The sequence below is a fragment of the Muscardinus avellanarius genome, assembly GCF_963383645.1.
Source record: "Muscardinus avellanarius genome assembly, chromosome: 3".
Taxonomy (NCBI): Eukaryota; Metazoa; Chordata; class Mammalia; order Rodentia; family Gliridae; genus Muscardinus; species Muscardinus avellanarius.
In genome coordinates, this window is record NC_137788.1 from 99,205,882 (window position 1) to 99,227,272 (window position 21,391).

Sequence of the window (21,391 nt, forward strand, 5' to 3'; positions counted from 1 at the left end):
GAGAAGACTGGAATCTATGTTTTCATACCCAGAATGAAGGCAGTGAAGGAGGGGCTGAGCAAGGTGGAAGGACGGAAGGGGAAACCTGGGTGGGCCAAAGTACAGATGGAGCAACAGGTGAACCACCCTTTTGGTTATTCCAAAAGGGCTCATCATGAGGGGTTTTCAGGGAAACGTTCTTAGTTTTAGGAGGGCTAAGGGAAGAAGGGTGATGCAATTAGTGTGTTTGTTGGGAGAGCTCGATGGGGGTGCTTTTCTTACGTTTTTAAATTTTTTTTGTGTGTGGTACTGGGGTTTCTGGGAGCCCCTCTACCTCTGGGCTACACTCCCAGATCTATTTTTTATATTTTTATTTGGAAACAGGGTCTCTTAAGCCAGTGCGGCTGGCTTTGAACCTGCACGATCCTCCTGTCTCCGCTTCCCAAGCGCGGGGTTACAAGTGTGCGCCACCACGTCTGCCAATGGGGGTACTTTTTACTATTCCATTCATTCTTTCCTCTTTGCCCAATGACTGGGGCCTATAAGGGATGTGGGAGTGCCAGGTAATCCCCAGAGTTTTAACCAGACTTTGGGTGATTTCAGAGGTGAACTCAGGTCCATTATCAGACTGAATTGTATATGCCAAATCAGGGAGTTATATTAGAAGTAAGATGAAGGGTAACAGTTGAGTCTCTTTCCCCTCCCTACCTCCCACCATAGGAATTTTTTATTTTTTGAATTGTTCCCAAACATTTCCTATATGATCCAATATACAACATAGAAATGGTATATCTTTTGATTTGCATACAATGGAAAAACAAATGTATATATTTTTACAAAGTTTAACTAACGGACACTAGCAGGTTGACAGTTTAAGTCTATAGTTGGGATTATGTAATAAAAATAATCAGAATTTATTCAGCATTAGGCACTTCCATAACCGAGTGTTATTTTATTTTATTTTTATTTTATTTTTTTTTGGTGGTACTGGGGTTCCTGGAAGCCCTTCTACCTCCGGGCTATACTCTCAGACCTATTTTATATTTTTATTTGGAAACAGGTTCTCCTAAGCCAGCGCGGCTGGCTTCGAACCTGCGCGATCCTCCTGTCTCCGCCTCCCAAGCGCAGCGGGGATTACAAGCGTGCGCCACCACGCCCGGCTCCGAGTGTTATTCTAATTAATGAACCTTACTGCCAATCGGGCTTCTGATACATAAAATTACCCACTTTGTAGTATTGCTCCCCATCTTAGTTCTTCACAACTACTAACATAGAAAACTATTGAAAAGTTGGGACAAGCATTTGCAAAGACAAACAAAAAATCCCTAGTTTATTATAAGCCTGAATATGAGTATGATGGAATTTATTCCCAAACAATGGATTTTCAAACTATCAAGAAGTCATAGAACTAAATGGTCAATATATTTTGCCTGTATCCAAGAAATGTACTTATATCCAAGGAGGAGCTGAACACAATCTTAGTATTTAGTTTAGGGATAGGCTGGGAAACTCAGCCACTACTTGAAAAATGTCTTGAAAAAGACCACCAAAATAGGTTTGCTAAATTGATCTTAAAAATCATAAAACATTTCTTACAACAGAGCATTACATTCTGCACACTGCTCTGAACAGATACCAGGGATGTGTAGATTGCTGTTACTTTCCTCCCTGTCCCAACCCCCAAATGTTTACAGTGACCACAAAGCAAGGCTCTCACAATAATTACATAGGGGGAATTTTTTTTAACCACCACCAATGAACAAAAAATAAAATCCACTCACTCTATTGCTGTTTCAAAATTTCAGTGTTAGTTTTTGCACACCCTACCCCCAACCCAGTTTGTAAGGAACTAAAACATCTGGTCACATCTGGTGAACAGCAAAGATTTTATTACACCTCAAATGCAGGGCACCTATGAGGCAGAGGAATTTTGGCTTTTTAAACAGAAGCAGATTAAAAAAAAAATGCAAGCCGGGTTTGGTGGCACACACTTGTAATCTCTGCATTTGGGAGGCGGAGACAGGAGGATCGTGCAGGTTTGAAGCCAGCCTTGCTGGCTTAAGAGACCCTGTTTCCAAAAAAAAAAAAAAAAAAAAAAAGTATAAAATAGGTCTGGGAGTGTAGCCCAGAAGTAGAAGGGTTTCCAGGAAGCCTAGTACCACACACACACACACAAAAAAAAATGCAAGACTCCTTCAGTTCTTCACTAGTCTTAGAAAAACTCTCCAGAATACTGTTTCACACTATAAAAAAGAAAAAATATCTTGCATTAGTATCCTTCAACATCTGCATACTGCTTCACACTGTTCTGCAGCAAGCACTGTGCATTCGTATCTGGTCCTGTGTTTCTGTAATGGTAATGATCTGATCCTCAGACCCTTCTAAAGGCTCATCAATTTGATCAATGCTTTCAACTCAGGATGGATTGCTAATCCATTGACCACCTTTGCCAAAGATAGATCCAGCCAAATATTTGGGAATAGTTACTTGTGAAGTAAAGTAGATCTACCAAGATTACCATATGAGCCACAACCCCCTGTGTAGGAATAATCATATCCAGAGTCACCCTGTGGTTCATAAGCCATCTGCCATTCTGATGGGCTCCATGTATCTATCGCAGAATCCCAAGTGTCATCAGCACCGAAATCAATCATGCCATCATAGTGGTCTCCAGGTCTTCCTTTTATGTCATAGGCCATCAGATCTCCCCCTCTGCGTGGTGGTGGTGGAGGAAGATGAAGATTCTGAGCTCTGCTACCACCCTGGCCACCTGGACCAGGAGGAGGTGGCGGTCCTCGACGAGGGCTCATGGCATCATAATTCTTCTACAGGGAGGCATGGGACGCCCACCCTGACTAGGAGGCATCTGTCAAAGTCACCTTATCCCCGCATAGGGAATCCCGCAGGACATCCACAGTGCTCATCAGATAGTATTGTAAAACCACCATAATTATATGTCTCATCATAAAAATTAGGATCATAAGGCTCTGCGTGTCCTTTGATGGGAGACTCAGATATAAGATCAAGGATGATCCTTATGCACTTTACTATCCTATCACAGAATGTCCACCCTTGATATGTGGAATCCAATTGTTTTGATAGGTAGGTGACAGGCACTATCTGGTCCCTGGTTGCTGGGCTAGGAGCCCTAAAGCCGTTTTTTTTCTATGCAGATATTAAGAAAAAGTTTGTGTTTAGCAACCCCAGAGCAGGTGCCTGTCTCAGAACCTGCTTTAAATTGCTAAAGGCTCTGGACAGATCAGAGTCAAGGGGAATCAGGTCAGTAAGGTTTCCTTTTGTGGCGGCTTTACAGAGTAGTTTGTCTATGAGGACAAAGTTAGGTGTCCATGATCTGAAGTACCCAGCAAGGCCAAGGAAAGAGAGAAGAACCTGCTTAGGGTCTAGAAAAGGAGCAGAAAGGATTGCCTTCTTCCAGGTTAAGGGAATCTTTTTCGATGTGGAAGTGGTAATTAAGCCAAGGTATGTGGCCCTTTGAGTGATGAATTGAGCCTTTTTCTGTAAAACCTGATACCCACAGGTGGCCAGAAAATTTAGCAACTGGACAATATGAGTTATGCAATCTTGCTGGGTTGGACTACAGAGCCATAGATCATCAACATACTGGAGAACAATGCTAGGATTTAGGTTAAGTCTTTTTAAGTTTGATTGAAGGGCCTGGTTAAAGAAACGGAGGCTTTCTCAGAAATCTTAAGGGAGGACTGTCCGGGCAAGTTGCTGAGCATGTCCACTATTGGGATCTGTCCAGGTAAAGGCAAATAATTATTGTGAGGATAGTTGTAGAGGAATAGTAAAGAAGTCTAATACCAAGAAGAAGGTGGTGGATCGAGGAATGCAGGATAAAGAGCATAGGGATTTGGGACTACCAAGTATGTAGCGACAATGGCTTCGTTTACACGTTGGAGGTCCTGCACCAAACAAAAGGAGCCATCAGGTTTTTACAGAAAGGATGGTGATATTATGGTGGGAGTCAGTAGGAATTAAGAGTTGGGCAGAGTGAAGGCAGAAATAATAGGCTGAAGCCCCTGAAGACGGGTTGAGCTTAATAGGTATTGGGGAATGGGGATGGAGTGAGAGGATCTCAATGAGATTTTTATTGGTGTATGGTAGATGGCTAGTTTTGGAGATTTTGTATCCCATATTTCTGGATTTATTTGGGCATGGCTGTTTTCTCCCACTTGTTGTAGTGGGATAGATAAATGTTATCTCCCACTTGTTGTAGTGGGGTAGATAAATGTAAAATAAGATAAGGGTGACTTTCTATAAAGCTTTAGTCGTATGGATGTGCCTAATTTATGGAGTAAGTCCCTGCCCATCAGGGGCATAGGACATTGTGGAGTAACCAGGAAGGAATGAAGAAAGGAGGTTTTTCCACAATGACAAAATAGGGGTGGAGTCTTCTTGAGTTTTTTTTGGGAGCCCTTTTACTCCAACAACAGAACAACAGAGATAGAGGAAGGAAGCAAAGGTCCAGAGAATTCTGTTAAAACAGATAAACTGGCCCCAGTATCCAGAAAGGAGATAATCTTACCAGACACTGTCCCTTTCACAGGGGCTTCCTTGGGCTTGTCAGTGACAGAGGCTGTAGACTCTGGGATTGTCAGTCAGCAGCTGATAAGGCCCTTAGAGAAGAAAGTTCCTGAGGAGGTGGCCTAGGGGCTGGGAGTGAATTGGACTTTAACGAGGAGGGCATCCTTGTTGAAGACATTCACACTTACAGTCGCCTCTTGTCCACACGTTGGACAAGGGCTCTTTGGTGGCGGCTGTAGATGATGGCATTCCTTAGCCCGATGTCCACCTTTGCCACAAAGGAACAGTTACAGAGGTGGGGTGCTGTCCGAGGAAGGCCTCTCAGGAAGCATTCTCCCGGGGGAGGGGGCTGTCTGAGGAAGGCCTCTCTGGCTGGTTTCTGGATGGGTTATGGATGCGAGTGTTTGATATTTTAGATGCAAATGGATTTTTGGGGGTTCCTTCTCTCTGTTGTTGAAAACCTTAAAAGCTGCCTTTAGGAGATCTTCTTGAGTGGCCTGAGGACCCTCTTTTGCTTTTTTAGACTATTGGGAGCAGACTGTGAAATAAAATATAGATGTAAGAAAGTCTGATCCCCATGTTGGATCCACATTGATATATTTAGGCATTGACTCCCTGAGGAGGGACAGGAAGATGGCAGAGGGCTCTTGGGCTCTTGAGTCACCTCTCTAAGCTTATCATAACTTACCAGCTTATGGGCATTTTTGTCCATTCCTGCCAAGAGGCAGGAGATCAGTGGTTTCTACTGTTAAGAGAGTTCTCTCCCTGTTGGCAAGTCCAATCATGATTGGTTCTAGGGACAGCACCAACGTCCACTGGGTACGTGTCAGCGGCCTGTTGTGTGGGCTTCCGCAGCCCACCAGATAGTCTCCTTTTCCTTGGGAGTAAGGGTAGTTGAAAGAATGATAGAAATATCATCCCAGGTTAAACTGTATGGTTGAGATACTCGAAGGAAATACCAATGGAATTGGGGGGACCCTCAGAGAAAGATGCTAGTCCTTCCTCCACTTGGGCAAGGTCAGTCATGGAAAAAGGCACCTGAATGTGGATAATTCCCTGGGAGCCCCTGAAACCTCTCACAAAAGCAAGATGGTATGTGAGTGTGTGAGGAGTGGAGAAAAAAGAGGAAGGGCTTGGGGATGCTGGGCCGCATGGCTGGGGCTGTGGGAGACGAGAGCAGCAGCCATTGGAGGTGGGTGGTGGCTGCTGCTGCAGGCAGCCAAGGCAGTGCAGAGGAAGCGGCCGTGAAATGTGGTGGACAGAAGCAGGTGGTGGGGGGCAGCCAGACTGGAAGTGATGGAAGGAGGCTCAACAGACAGAAGTGACAGGAGGAAAGGGAGGGCTGGAGCCGACAGGTGGGGCGATCCAGCGAGGTGGGGGCGAGGTAGCGGAGGAGATTGTGGGCAAATGGCTGTGGGACTGGAGTCCCTGGAAGAAGAGAATTTCCTTTTTGGACGACTCCTGCCTCTTGCTGTTCTGGATACGAAGTTATCTAAATCATGTAGGATTTTGGGGTCGAATATATCATATCCAGGTCACTGACTCTCATTTTCTCACTCACATTGAAGTCAGGCTGTATTACAGTAAAAATAGGGTGTTTTGGTGTAAGTTCCCCCTTTTGTCGCAAGGTGGAAAGATGCTTTATTTTTTTAAATTTTTTTATTTTTGGTGGTACTGGGGGTGGAACCCAGAGGCTTTCTACCTCCGGGCTATACTCCCAGACCTATTTTATATTTTATTAGAAACAGGGTCTCACTAAGTTGCTGAGAGCCTCACTAAGTAGCTGAGGCTGGCTTCGAACCCGTGCGATCCTCCTGTCTCAGCCTCCCAAGCGCGGGGATTACAAGTGTGTGCCACCCGCTCGGCTTGAAAGATGCTTTAAAAGGCATGCCCGAGGGGTCTCATTGAAGTTTAGGAACCAAAGTGCTGGAGTACAAGCAAGGCTTTTACAAAGTGGCAAGTCCCAATGCTCCACCCACCAGGCAGATGGAAGGGACCAGAAACAGAAAGCCGAGCGTCCCTGAAGTTTTGTTTGGGGGGCTCCCAGGGCCTGTGGTGGTATGGGGAGTCCTGGCGTGGGGGTCTCAAGGCCTGTGGCAGTGCAGGAATCCAGAAGGGCGTATCTCAAGACCTGTGGCGGTGCAGGAGCCCCAGAGCCTCTTGAGTACCTACATGAACTGGATGTAAGCAAAACTTATCAAAAGTGAATCTGGTTGGGTTTGGGTGTTTAGATCTGGAATTGGCAAAATAGCCTTCTAGTCTGGACCTGCAAGTAAAAAAGAAAGCAGGAGGGGGAGGAGAAATGGCGCAGATCTCCTGCAGGGTGGCCAGCCAGAAATCTCTCAGGCAGGAGATCTGACCGCCAGTTCCCTTCCCAGGTTTCAGCACCAAAATGTTGAAATATGGGGTCAAAGGAAACACGGCCAGACAGACCAGAACAGGCTTTATTTGGGGTAAGGCCTGGGAGAGGGGGCTGACTTGGAGAAAGAGGAGAATCCATGAGAGTCAGAAGACCGCTTCCTTACAGATTAGGGGCTTTTTATGGGGCAAGGAAGGGTCCTGCATGTTGCGGGTTGGTGGGCTGGAGACCAGATTCCCTCAAGGTAGGATAATGATCGGGGTCATTTCTTTTTCTTTCATGCTGTTTCTTGGGTTTATTTGTTCTTGGTCCTCTCTGGCCAAACCTCACAGTGCTCACAGCTTTAGGTACATTTCAAAAGATGTTTTTTTTTTTTTTTTTGTGTGTGTGTGTGTGTAAAGTCACTTTAGCTTCTGAGGAAGGCAAGACTAGAGTCAAAATAGTTTTCTTTTTTTTTCCCTTTTTATTTTTTATTTATTTTATTTTTTATATTTTTTGCGGGTCTGGGGACCTCCAAGCTACACTCCCTGCCCTATTTTTTTTTTTTTTTTGGTGGTGCTGGGGTTCCTGAAAACCCTTCTACCTCCGGGTTACACTCCCAGACCTATTTTATATTTTTATTTGGAAATAGGATCTCTTAAGCCAGCAAGGCTGGCTTCGAACCTGCGCGATCCTCCTGTCTCTGCTTCCCAAATGCGGGGATTACAAGCGTGCACCACCACGTCCGGCTCCCCTGCCCTATTTTTTATTCTTTATTTTTGAAACCGGGTCTCATTGAGTTGCAGAGGGCCTCACTAAGTAGCTGAGGCTGTCCGCGAACCACGATCCTCCAGTCTCAGCCTCCCAAATGGTGGGATTACAAGCGTGCGCCACCACGCCCAGCTTATTTTTCTTCTTTTTTAAATCAGTGCCACATCCTATATAAACACGTCTGCTTTGTGATAGGGATAAGTCTGTAGCTGTTGAGAGAAACACAAAGCAGGGCAGTGAGCAAGTCGCGGTCCAGGGAGCCTGCTGCTCGGTTGACCCTCCACAGTTTGAGCCTTTGTTTTTGTGTGTGAGGGGCAATCTATCTAGGAGCTACACCCCCAGCCCTTTTTATTTTTTACTTGGAAACAGGGTCTCACTAAGTGACTGTGCCCTGCCCTCAAACCTTCTTCATCCCTCCCTTCCTTCCTTCCTTCCTTCCTTCCTTCCTTCCTTCCTTTTTCCTCTGGCACTGGGGTTTGAACCCAGTGGCATTCTACCTCTGAGCTACACCTCCAGCCCTTTTTATTTATTTTTTGCACCTCACTCCTTTATTATACTGATCTGGGAAAAAATATTTAGTACAATTAGGCTTAAAATGAGCACTGGGTCCAAGTGGCAGGGCCAAGAAACTGGAACATGATTCAGAAGCCAGATACAGTGAAAGACGCTTGGACATGATCAAGCAAGAGGTATTTCACTGCCACAAACAAGGCAGAGGCAGGATTCTAAGATATATAGCAGGAGGCATCCTACCCCTTAGAGGCCAAGGAGTGCATCCCATGTTGTGTGAGGAATGGCTTATTTTCTGGTGACCACACATGGGACTACTTAAACACCACTAGAAACCCCAGAATGGTTTTGTTTAGTAATATATATATATATATATATATATATATATATATATATATATATATCTCAATATTATATATTGTATATTGTATATATATTGTATATTATATATTACAATGATATATATATCACATAAATGCAACACATAAACTTAATTTAGGACTGATCCTAATCTTTTGTGTCCAGCTTCTCTCAGAAATAATTATCTTTTAAATCATCATGCAAGGTATGTTTATCTTCCATTGGAATAGCTAGAGCCCCCACCCCCAAACAATGACCTGACTATGGCAGAGTGCAGAGCTGGCTGGGAACACAGATAGGCTCTCAGGCTTCTCGTTGATCATGTCTTAGCATGGTTCCTCCCCATCCTCTACCCAACTAGGTCCTTAGTAAACAAAACACTAGGAAAAAACAGAATTACTACCTCCCAACTCTCTTGGATAAGAGGAGCCTTCCCCATGCTTGGACTGAGACTTTATGCCTCAGGGGTGCTAGTCTGACTAGATTCTATGAAGGGAGTGGGTGCAATAGACAACACACTAAAATTAAGATGGGAGCCACTGGTCCCCATCTAGTGAGTGTGGCAGGTGCAGGAGAGGTGCACAGGAATGGATGGGTAGGATGCTCCTTGGCATAGTAGTCTCCTGCTTGTCTTCACTTCTTGGCTTTGCCTTGGGCAACCACAGCTTCCGTGGCTTTATGGATGGTCTCTTCATCCCCCAGGAACTGTATGGGCTTCACATTCTTATTCAGTTTATAGACACTGGGAATACCAGTTGTCAGGTTCAGCTCCACGATGGCCTCTTCAGATAGACCCTCCAGATGCTTGATGATGCGCTGATGAAGGCTACTGCTGTGGGCTGCAATCAGAACCCGTTTCCCCTTCTTGATCTGGGGGCAGAGCTCCAATGATAGTGTGTTTTAGACTCTCACAGGAGGATATCTGATCCTCCGCAAGGTCTGCATTCTTGTCATCCTTACTGATGGTACTGTAGAAAGGGTGCTCAGGCTCCATTGGAGGAACCAGGACATCCTGGGGTCTTTACCTGGGCCTCACCATGCTTGGTAGCAGTTTCTGCTTTGTTGAGACCAGCCAGACCTCCATAATGTCGCTCATTGAGGTGCCAAGTCCTCACCGCTGGAAGCCATGTCTGGTCAGTGGCATCCAACACTGTCCAGAGGGTCTGGGTTGCTCTTTTCTTCTCTGGAGAGGAGCAGATGGTAAATTCATAGCTGCGCTTTCCCTCCTTATGGTCCTCCGGGCTGAGGTTGGTGATATACCAACCACTGAAGCGGCTCTCCAGCTTCTAAGCTTTGTTGCTGAGTTGTGTCACCACCAGCTTGTAGGCAGCTGTGAGATCAGACTGAGGATGCGACGTCCCCTTTTTATTTTGAAATAGGGTTGTGCTAGGTTGCTGAGAGTCTTGTTAAGTTGCTGAGGCTTGTTTTGACCTTATAATCTTCCTGTATCAGCCTTCCAACTACTGGGAGTAAATGCATGGGCTATCATGTCTGGCTGCTTAAAAAAAAAATTAGGTACCTTTGTTGTAGGAGGCTTGGGCCATTAGAAAACAAGAGACAGAGGCCAGAGTAGGATAGCAGGTTTCTTTATTCACAGGTGAAGGCTCAGTAGGCAAAGCTCAAGATCTGAGCCCCAAGTGGTATCATCATATAGATTATACAACCCCAAAGAGACAAGTTTTGATTGGATCAATAATAGGCGGGGGCACCAATATGGGGACTCAGGACAGGTTTCATTTCTGCTTCCTGAGCTAGATTTCCTGTATTAGCCTCCGCATGGCTGGGATTGGGTGACACCATCTTGGTGGACTTAGCTGCCTTGTCTTGTGGTCCTAGCTGCTGGAAGAGGTTCTCCTTTGTTTACCTCTGAGGGGGCCTGTGAAGAAAGCTTTAGTCTCCTATCTTGTCCCTGGGATTTTAGCTAAGAGTGATCTTTAAGGACATAGCTGGGCTCTTGTCTCACCTTAACTACATGGTGATTTGGCTAGCACTGCGAGATCCTGTTAACTTAAAAGAAAAAAATCCCTTTACTTCCCATACATCTGGAAAAATTTCTTTTCTTTTTTTTTTTTTTTTTTTTTTGCGGGTCTGGGACCCAGGGGCATTCGACCTCTGAGTACACCCCCTGCCCTATTTTTTATTCTTTATTTTGAAACAGAGTCTCACTGAGTTTCAGACAGCCTCACTAAGTAGCTGAGGCTGTCTGCAAACCGTGATCCTCTGGTCTCAGCCTCCCGAATGCTGGGATTATAAGCATGCGCCACCATGCCCAGCTCAAAATTTCATTTTAATGAAGGCCCCACTTCCCGACATGGTTATGATATATTGTGGTGGGATTTCACTACCAGCAGATGTAACCCAAAACTTGGCATCTGTCCTAATTTGCCAAAGAGAATAATTGGGACAAGCCTTTGGGAAGAAGGAAAAATAAATTTTATTGATTTTCTAGCAAATGGGGAAAAAGTCAGTGAACGTTGCATTCATTAAACAAACTGAAATTTTCCAAAGCCCAGAGAAAAGAATCTTCCTTTTAAAGCTAGCACTTCAGAGTCAGGCAGGTGTGCTTATCAGAAAACAAAACAAAACTCCAGAAAACAAAACAAAGAAAAAAAACCCAACCAAACAAACAAAATCCAAAAGTCCATAATTTATGTTCATATTTTCCTTGAGTTGAGCCACAAGGTCATAATTAATAAAAAAAAAATGGGCCTCCCAAGCCCCGGTTTTCTGCTCCTACACCAGAGATCACCTGCTTAGAGGCCCACAGCTGGGCAGAGCAGCTGGTGGAGCGAGGGGAGACCAGGCCTCCCTGCCTTCCTCCTTCAGTTCCTCACCAGCATCAGCATCTGAGTGAGATCCAGACAGGCCCTGTCCGTAGGACTAAGGACCGAGGCCTTTTGCCCCCATGTGCCTCCTCCTGGCCCAGCCAAAGGCCTACAAGGTACACTTGGCGCCAACACGTTCAAGGCCCTGTGAACTTATTTTTCTTAGTCATCTCCAGTCTCTCGGCTCTTTAATGGACCTTCATAGTAGCTGCTATAATTGCCCAATAGGCAGGGGAGGCAGAGGAGGCAGGGGGAGGCTGGGGGAGGCAGAGGAGGCTGGTGGGGAGTGGCCTCCTGGGGGGGTCTGGTTTTGCTGCTATAGTGATTCAATAGTGGACTTACCCATTTAAGAGTCCATCAGTCCAAACCCCTCAGAGCTAACCTTCCAGGCCTTCCTGGAAGTGAGGGAGGGAACATATAATCAGATGCTTAGGGCTGCATTTTATGCCCATCTTTCCAAGGAGTTTTTTATTGGATTTGAACATGTTCTTTGCCTGCCCTAAGAGCCCCTCCTGTGACTCCCTTTTCTTCTTCTTCTCCTTCCTCTTCCTCTTCCTCTTCTCCTTCTCCTCCTCCTCCTCTTCCTCTTCCTCTTCCTCTTCCTCCTCCTTCTTTTCTTGGTTAAAAAATAAATATATAGCCGGGCGTGGTGGCGCACGCTTGTAATCCCTGCGCTTGGGAGGCGGAGACAGGAGGATTGTGCAGGTTCGAAGCCAGCCGTGCTGGCGTAAGAGACCCTGTTTCAAAAATATAAAATAGGTCTGGGAGTGTAGCTCGGAGGAAGAAGGGCTTCCAGGAACCCCAGTACCACCAAAAATAATAATAATAATAAAAAAATAAATATATATAAAGCCGGGTATGGTGGCGCAGGCTTGTAATCCCAGCATTTGGGAGGCTGAGACCAGAGAATCGCGGTTCGCGGACAGCCTCAGCTACTTAGTGAGGCTCTTTGCAACTCAGTGAGACCCTGTTTCAAAATAAAGAATAAAATATCGGAGGTCAAATGCCCCTGGGTTCCATCCCCAGACCCGAAAAAAAAAATATATATATATATATATATATGCCAGGCATGGTGGCAAACACACTTGTAGTCCCAGTGTTTGGGAGGCTGAGACAGGAGGATCGCACGGGTTCAAAGCCAGCCTCGGGCACTTAGTGAGGCTCTTAGCAACTTAGTGAGACCCTGTTTCTAAATAAATTATAAAATAGGGCTGGGGGTGTAGCCTGGAGGTTAGAAAGCCCCTGGGTTCCACCCCCAGTACCACTATATATATATTATCTATAACACAGCACTTATCATTTTAGCATATTTGGTGTACACTGCAGTGGCACTGAGACCTCTCCTTCCTTCTTACTCCTGTAGCCTTAAGGAGAATGCTTGTTATGGTTTGGATGTTAACTGTCGCCCAAAGCTCATGTGCTGAAGGCGTCCCCAGCCGATGGCACTGTTGGGAGGAGGCAGAAACATTAGGGTGTGGGCCTAGTGACAGAAGCAGATACACATCTTTGCAGTGTCCATTTTGTCCCTGGCCCCCAGGCCCCCTCTCTGCTGACTGGTAGCCACGAGGTGAGCAGCTCTCCTCCTTTAGGTCCCTTCCCCAGGGTCAGAAACAGCAAAGCCAGGAGACTATGGACTAAACATCGGAAACCATGAGCCCAAACAAACCTTTCTTATTTTAGTTGATTTTTCTCGGGCATTTTGTCACAGCAATGGAAAGCTAGCACAGTGCTCCTGTTTGCTTCCTTCTTAGGCCACGGGGGATGGTCAACTTGGATGCCCCAGATTCCCAATTAAATGAGAAGTTTTGTCCTAATAACCACCCGTTTGATATACGTGTGCTTTCTACTAAGTCTGCCTTACCTCAGCTGAAGTCTAATGGGAGGTTTTCAAACTAAAAAAAATATCAAAGTGTGGCTGGCCATAAAGGCATGTGCCTGTAACCCCAGTACTTGGGAGGCTGAGACAGGAGGATCACAGGCTCGAGGCCAGTCTCAACAACTTAGCAAGACCCTGTTTCAAAATAAAATTGGGTTGGTGGTGTAGCTCAGAGGTAGAATGCCCTGGGTTCAATTCCAGTACCCTCCCCAGCCCCTCCACACTCACACACAATGAAGCAGAAGCTGGTCACGATGGCACACATCTGTAACCCTAGTACTTGGGAGGCTGAGATAGGAGGATCACAGGCTTGAGATAAGCCTCAACAACGTAACAAGGACTGTTTCAAAATAAATAAATAAATAAATAAATAAATAAATAAATAAATAAGGGTGTGTAAATGTCCATGAGTTTCAGTACCCCCAAAAAACCCAGATTAAACAAGAATAGAAAATATCAGAGTACACTGTATATGGTAAGGATACATTTTATTTTGTGAGGGCTTCTTGCAGTTTACATAAACACACATTCATGCTGGTGGGTGCTGGTTATAATTGACTGCTTCTGGGGGTCACAGTCAAACAGTTGCATGGCTGTGCTAGAACACTACTCACATTTGCTATGAGAATAACTTCTTATGGAGGTCCCTTCATGATAGTTCCATCCCTTGGCTTGGTACCTTCACACCTGAGAGAGCCATACAATCATATTTGATGAGTGGCAGGCAGAGAGGCCTGGCCAAGAGAAAGCTGGACAAGCCTTGCTTGGATCCAGGGGGCCTGCTAGGAGGGCCATGGCAGCTGGTGGGAGTCAGGGTCCCCTGTCCTGCTACAGGAGGCCACCACCCAGCCAAGTGGCTCTGTCTGCCTGCGTCAAGCTAAAGAATTGTGTTGGAAGATCTCTAAAGTCTCTGCCTCTTGCGACAGTCTGTGGTTTTCAGAGGCTTGTTTATTGGGAGCTGTGGATGGAAATCTGAGGGCCGGAGGAGAACACACACAGAGCCCAGGGGCAAGATTAATGGCTGGGCCTCCTCCTGATCCCCTGCTGTCTTTGGCTGCAGCCCCAGCTATGGCCACAAATAAGCTGGTCCAGATGGGAAGACCCCAGGAGGAGTAACTCTGCCTCCCTTCTCCTGGCTGGCCAGTGCAGCTTAGGACTGTCCCATGACTGTGGTGGGAGTCATGCTTGCCAGGGTTTTCCTTGTATCTGGGCCTCTGACTTTCAACACTTGCCTCCCCAGTGCCAGTCATCTTCCCACCGGGCAGGGAGACATTGCACGGGGAGGAGGCTGAAGTCCTTTGATGGGCTACGAGGCCTCCTGGCCATTGGTGAGGTAACACTGGGATGTTCATGGCTGATGCTGCTTCAAAGACATTGCTGGGCTCTGCAGGGGGATGGCTTTGACATTTATAGGGAAACCAATGAGCTGATGAGCCAGAGAGGTTTCTGGTGCCTGGAGGATCCTCTTATGAGAAGAAGAAATCTATCCCAGAGAGGAATGTCCAGGAACTTATGGGACCTCCCCAGCCAAGGACGCATAGTAGCCCCATGCTCCATTTTCACGAGACTCATGACCAGATGGGCAGAGGGCTCTGAGTGTGCCCTTGGAGGCCCAGCAGTGCCCCTTCAGACAAGGGGCTGCCCCTCAGCAGCAGAGGGACGCTTGTTCTTCCTTCTGAATCTACTCTCAGAGATTAAAGGGATTGTTTACGAGTAGCTCACCCAGCCTCCCAGTAGGTCAGAGAACAAGTCCTTTTAGAAAATGAACTCACGTGGCACCCTATGTGTAAAACACCTGGAAAGCTGGGTGCAGTGGTGCTGACTATAAACTCAGTACTTGGGAGGCTGAGGCAGGAGGATTTGAGGCCAAGCCCAGCTGCTACTGCGTCTTTTGCAGATCTTGAGAAAGCTCCATCAGGGGATCCGCAACGGTGTAGATCCCCCATGAAGAATGTCTAGCATTCCTTTCTTCAAAAAATTATTTTAGAATTATTTGGATTAATATGTATAGTTGGAATTTTATGTATAAACATTATAACTAAAACTGATGGGCAGCGGCTTGTGAAAGACTCAGGCAGCAAAGATATCTTCCCCAGGATAAAGATATTGGGCCAAACATTAAGTTCAAACTGACCTTAGTTTAAAGCCACTGTATAAGAGTAAGTTTGAGTCATCCTTGTGAAGTGAGACAAGATACACTATGATTGTTTAAATGTCTAGCACCCTTGCCCTAAACTTTATAACAAATAATTTTTTCCCGTCCTTGGAAATCCTGCTTGCATGACTATGCCTTTGCTTTTCTGCCAACAAAAAAGGTATAAAAACTATAACAAATCCTGAATAAAATGAAGAAGGTTGAATCTATTTTGTGTGGTCATTCTTTCATTTTCGACCTCGGCTCTTTTCTCACTGGCACATGAACCTCGACTCTGCTAGGGCTGGACCCCGGCACCCAGCAACTTAGTGAGTCTCTCTGCAACTTAGTGAGACCCTGTTTCAAAAGAAAAAAAAATAGGGCAGGGGCTGTGGCTCAGCGGGAGAATGCCCCTGGATTTAATCCTCAGTACCTCAAAAAGGAATGAATAAGCCAGAGGTGGTGGCGCACGCTTGTAATCCCAGCGTTCTGGAGGCTGAGACCAGAGGGGCATTCTACCTTTGAGCTGCACCCCCAACCCTATTTTTTTGTTCTTTATTTTGAAATAAGGTCTCACTGAGTTGCAAAGGGCCTCACTAAGTAGTAGCTGAGGCTGTCCGTGAACCAAGATTCTCTGGTTCTCCGCCTCCCAAATGCTGGGATTATAAGCATGCATCACCATGCCCAGCTCTGGGGCTGTTTATTATAGATAAGGGGTTGGCTTTCTGGATGGGTGCTGCAGATTGTATGTCCTGATCTCTTTTTATATATGGTCAGGCCATTGTATATTTGTATACTCATTCTCCCAGGATCTCCAGGGCTACTAAAGGTAGGGATACCCCTAAGCCTCCTTGACCGATGGCTGGCTATAGGTCTCTTTTCGAGAACCTCTAGCAGCGAGAAGCTCACTGTCTCTATGGCAGCGGCTGGGGTGTTTTTCCTTACACGGGACCAAAGTCTTCTCTCCTATAACTTCCATACTTTAACCCTACTTTTGCCATGTGAAGCAACCCAGAGCAAGCATTCCCCAGCCTCCCTTAGCAGTCTTTTTCCATACAAGAGGGAGTGCAGGCTGATGGTCAGTCCCCTTCAACTCTCCATCTGGAAGCTGGTGCTGTGGGGCCAAGCAGCTTTGTCCCACTTCTGTGAAAGGTGCCACAGTTCACAGGACATTGGCCTACCCATGTCTTTTGGTTCCCTCAAAAATGTATAGGTGCCAGGCATGGTGTCCCACCTGCGACTCTCCTGTCTCAACCTCCCAAGTTACTGGGATTACAGGCACCATACCTGACTGGAGCACATATTTTCAAAAAAAAGGGCTCAATTAAAGCAAAGAGGGGCCGGGCGTGGTGGCATACATACTTGAGAGGCTGAGACAGAAGGATTGTAGGTTCTCAGCCAGTCTCAGCAACTTAGGGAGGCCTCTTAGCAACTTGTGAGACCCTGTTTCAAAAAACAAACAAACAAGCAACAACAACAACAATAAAAACAATATGTCAGACATAGTGGTGCACTCCTATAATCCCAGTACTTGGGAGACTGAGACTGGAGAATTTCATGTTCGAAGCCAGCCTCAACAACTTAGCAAGGCTTACCACAATTTAGCGAGACCCTATATCCAAATAAAAAATATAATAGGGCTGAGGGCATAGTCCAGAGGTAGAAGGCCCCTGGGTTCCATTCCTAGACCAAAATAAATAAAATAAAATAGGGCTGAGGATATAGCTTGGAGGTAGAATGACCCTGCCTTCAATCTTCAGTACCACAACAAACAAACAAGCAAACGACATGAGGGTGAGACAGGTGCTAAAGACACAGGGTAGAAGTAGAGTGTGGGATGTGGGCTGTTTTATGTGGCCAAGGCAGTGTTAAAAACCAGGCTTCATTCCCTGCCTCATTCTGGCAAGGCCTGGGTCCCTCGAACTATTTGACAAGGTCCCAGAGAGAAGAGAGGAGGACTCTCGCAAGGCGGGAGGATGATGATTATGCTCACATTAACCCTGTTTTTTATTCTGTGTTCTAATTGGATTATTAATTAAGCTGAATGAGCTGGGCAGTCTCCATGAGACATGCTGTTCTTTGCATCTGAAGATGTTACAGACAAAACGTTATTAAGAAACCTGGGAATTACTCAGAAATTCGTGACTAGTAGAAATGGAAACAATTACAGTTTTTTATAGCTGTTGAGTCTTTTGAGGAAAAGACTGAAGTGATGCCTGCAAAATTAATTGGGCCAGCTTATATGATTAAAAACCACCCATGGTTGCCACTTCAGGGAGCCAGAGCTTATCAATACCTATCCCTCCACCACCTTTTACAGGAATAAGAAGGATGGAGAATGGATAGTAAGGGTTAAGGAAAAATGGATTTGGCACGAAAATAGACTTTGGCATGAAAATAGCAGGGACCTCCTTGGTGCCTGCTCACTAAAGCATAACAGAATTCTCTTAGCAAATAATTGAATAGGTATTATAGAAAATTAGGTATAGACATTTTATGTTAGAGAAATAGAATAAGTTCAGTGTGGGTTAGGTGGTTGGGTCAGAATAAGTTAATAGAATAGCTAGTGGTCAAAATAGCAGATAAAATTAGCAGTTAATTTTAGAAATGGAGATAGTGAATCTAGCACTGAGTAGTTAAGGTAGAGGATAGGATAATTTCAGTTAAAGTTTACCATGTGTGATGTAGAGTAGTAGTAAGTTTTGTAGGTCACCCCATAAAAAATTAATAAAAAAACCAAAAAAGGAAAAACAGGTGGCTTCAAGGTGTGTCTGCTACGTGGAATTTAGGCTAATGAATAACGAAACGAAAAGCAAAGTACATATAATGTGGTTTTGAAAAAATAAATGAAAAAATACATATGATGTGGCTTGCTGTAATCTGTCAGACTCATATATAAATAAAATATATTCTAGGGCATATGCAGAGATGTCTTCCCCCCTCTACTAAGCATGACGTCTCTCATTCTTTAATTTTGCTAACCCTATATCTCCTTCAAGACCCCTGGACTGGCCAAGGCTGGGCCCCGGCATCATTCTCCTCCTCTGCTATGGCCTGGTGGCATTTGGACTCTGTCTGGTGACCTCATTTTTGGGCACAGGCTCCTCCCCTGTGTAGTGAGGGGTAGAGACAGGTCAGATCGCCTTGTGACTGAACCTTGGGGTGGAAATGCACCCCAAATGGCATCCTGTTGGTGGGTGTGTGTATTCTGAGCATATTTAGAGCATGGAAAACAACCAAAACATGGTCTGTCATTTAAAAAACATTCTTTGGATGGACATGGTGGTGCACGTGTGTAATCCCAGCATTCCGGAGGCTGAGCCTGGAGGATCGCAGTTCACAGACAACCTCAGCTACTTAGTGAGGCCCTCTGCAACTTAGTGAGACCCTGTTTCAAAATAAAGAATAAAAAATAAGTCAGGGGTTGTAGCTCGGAAGTAAAATGCCCCTGGGTTCCATCTACACAAGTCTTTGTAACTGCAAAAAAAAAACCAAAAAAAAAAAAAAACCAATAAACAAAAAACAAAAAAAAAAAAACAAAAAACAACATTGTTTATAAAACTTCTGCTATTTTAGGGCAGAAATAGAGATGGATAGAGACACACACACACACACACACACACACACACACACACACACACATAGATTAGTACAACCTGGAAAGTAGGTTGGGTGGTCATTTACTGTGGAGTTCAGCTGGCCGCCACGTCAGGATCTGGGTGTTCAGGCTTGACCTTACCCAGGGCTCAACCACAACCCAAGGTAAAGACTTGCCCCACAGCTGCGCGCATAACTAACCAAGTCAGCGTTCAGCTGTTCAGAACGGCAAGGTTGAAGTTGTGGGTTTTCAGCCTCTGGTGCAGACAATTATTATCCTCAGGTTGCTAGGGACTCCCTGTGGCTGGTTGTCAGGGTTTCTGGTCAGCAGGCCTGGACCTGTACATTACCTATCATGGTTGGGCATTGCACCTTGTACCTGGTGCCTGTGTGTGGCCCCTGATATCCTGGGGTGTCGTGCCATGCCTGTGTGTAGTGAGAGTTATACTTATGCAATGGACATCAGGCTAGAGGGTGAGGCGCCACACCCAGGCATGCTTTGGGAGTCAAGGCCCTCTTTCGCGCGCGCGCGCGCGCGCGTGTGTGTGTGTGTGTGTGTGTGTGTGTGTGTGTGTGTGTGTTACTGGGATTTGAACTCAGGGGCATTCTCCACCTCCTCTTTTCTTTCTTTTTTAAATTTATTTTTTGGTACTAGGGATTGAACCCAAGGGTAGACCTACTCCTGAGCTACACTCCCAGCCATTTTACTTTTATTTTGAGACAAGGTCTCACTCCTTGCTGAGGCTGTGATCCTCCTGTCTCCGCCTCCCAGTACCGGGATTACAGGTGTGTCCCACTGCGTCTGGCCTCCTCCTCTCTCTTAACAAATTCTTCTTAGATTTGTCTGTTTTCAGGTTCCCTCTTTTGGGTAGCCTGATTTTATGGTCTTACATAACACGAAACCAGTTCTTTTCTCTTTAAGTTTCCACAGTCTACCTCAGGGGTCCCTGGTAGCATTTGTACCATGAACTTTGAAAGCCATGACTCCTCAGATTTCATTTTGTTTTGTTTTGTGGTACTGGGGATTGAACCACCTTAAGAAAATCTCAGGGAACTCTACCAGCTTAGGGCTGACCTGGGCACGGACCTACATCCCAGAGTTTACCCTGGGCTTCATGAGGGTGGCCACACACACACACACACACACACACACACACACACACACACACGCACACGCACTTGCACAAAGTACCCGGGAAAATGGTGACGCTGGCATCAACTGAAACAGAGGAACGCATCTAACACCGAGCCACCTGCTGCGCTGCTTCCCTGTCCTCACTCTGCGCTGAGTCTGGGAAAGGCTTTCCTAACGCTTCTCCACTCTCTTCTCTCAGAAGGAAGACGGCTTTTCTCAGAAATGATGGCGGCCAGTCGGCTCTTGTGCTGTCAGGACTCTACTGGGGCTTCTTGCTGGAGCAGAAGGGAGATGTAGCGCTGACCCAGGAGACTGCTGGGCTGGATCCCAGGACAACGGAGAGAACTAGTTCTTATTCCTGTGAGCAGGGCTGTCATCAAGGGTAGGGGTGTGTGTGTGTGTGTGTGTGTGTGTGTTTAGAAACATCGATGTGTGTGTGTGTGTGTGTGTGTGTGTGTGTGTGTTTAGAAACATCGATTGGCTTTAGGTACATTTCACAAGGTTTTTTTTTCTTTCTATCTCAATTAAAAAACTTTATTGGTGCACTGTAGTCATACATCTGAATGGAGTACAAGATGGTAGAGGCACGCATGCGCACATCACCCAATTAGCCCTCCCCAATCCCCGTCCCCTCCCTCCCCCTCTCTCCTCCTCAGGTTTGGCTTAGTGACTGACTCTGATGTTTGTGGATGTGCATCATGTACACTAGGGAATTTCCCTCCCCCCTCCCATCCCCTCTTTAGGCCTCCTTATTTGCTCATCTATGGTTTCTCCTTCCTCGTCTGGAGTTCCTCCTATGACCTAGCTTCTATCCGTTATTTTCTTCTTTTTTGTAAGGTCCCCTTATAGTTTCCGAGGAAGGCAAGGCCAGTCTGTCAGCCTGGAGCCAAACTGGTTTTTCATATCCATTGTCACATCTGGCATGTGCTAGGGCTGGGTTCTGTGGCTGGTGGGAAAGCGCTGGTGGGAGGAGGAGAAGCGCGCTGACTCCTGAATCTTTGATCCTTTGTGGATGAGGCTCCTGGGCTGAGGCCGATAAGCACACACCAAGCTTGACTAGGAAACAAGCTCTGGGTTAAGGCCCAGGGGCACATTTGCCCTTCGTCCCTTTGCTGGTCCCTGTCTCAAAGCACATTCTTAGCACTTTTTTACCATTTTTCCCCCGTTCTCCACCCCTGGCCTCTCAATTGGTTCCAGCGCTCGCTCCGCCGTGGTCCCTTGGGCTCCTGCCTGCTTAGTCCCTCTGGGCTCCAGTTGCCAGCGAACCCTCACCCACCTCTAATGAAGCAGGCTTTCCCTCGAGCACTAACATTCAAGG

At 46.0% G+C, this 21,391-nt stretch overlaps 2 pseudogenes across 2 annotated transcripts; both read right to left on the reverse strand.

The window, feature by feature from the left end:
- Nucleotides 1-2,248: 2,248 nt before the first annotated feature.
- LOC308260179 (heterogeneous nuclear ribonucleoprotein K-like) lies at nt 2,249-8,829 on the reverse strand (annotated as a pseudogene). The gene is made up of 4 exons: nt 8,769-8,829; nt 5,216-5,241; nt 4,716-4,795; nt 2,249-3,031 (listed from the first exon to the last, which is right to left on the reverse strand). The product of its transcript is annotated as a heterogeneous nuclear ribonucleoprotein K-like (transcript).
- Nucleotides 8,830-9,139: 310 nt separating this feature from the next.
- LOC308260180 (phosphoglycerate mutase 1-like) lies at nt 9,140-10,819 on the reverse strand (annotated as a pseudogene). The gene is made up of 2 exons: nt 10,810-10,819; nt 9,140-9,689 (listed from the first exon to the last, which is right to left on the reverse strand). The product of its transcript is annotated as a phosphoglycerate mutase 1-like (transcript).
- Between the last annotated feature and the right edge of the window lie 10,572 nt (nt 10,820-21,391).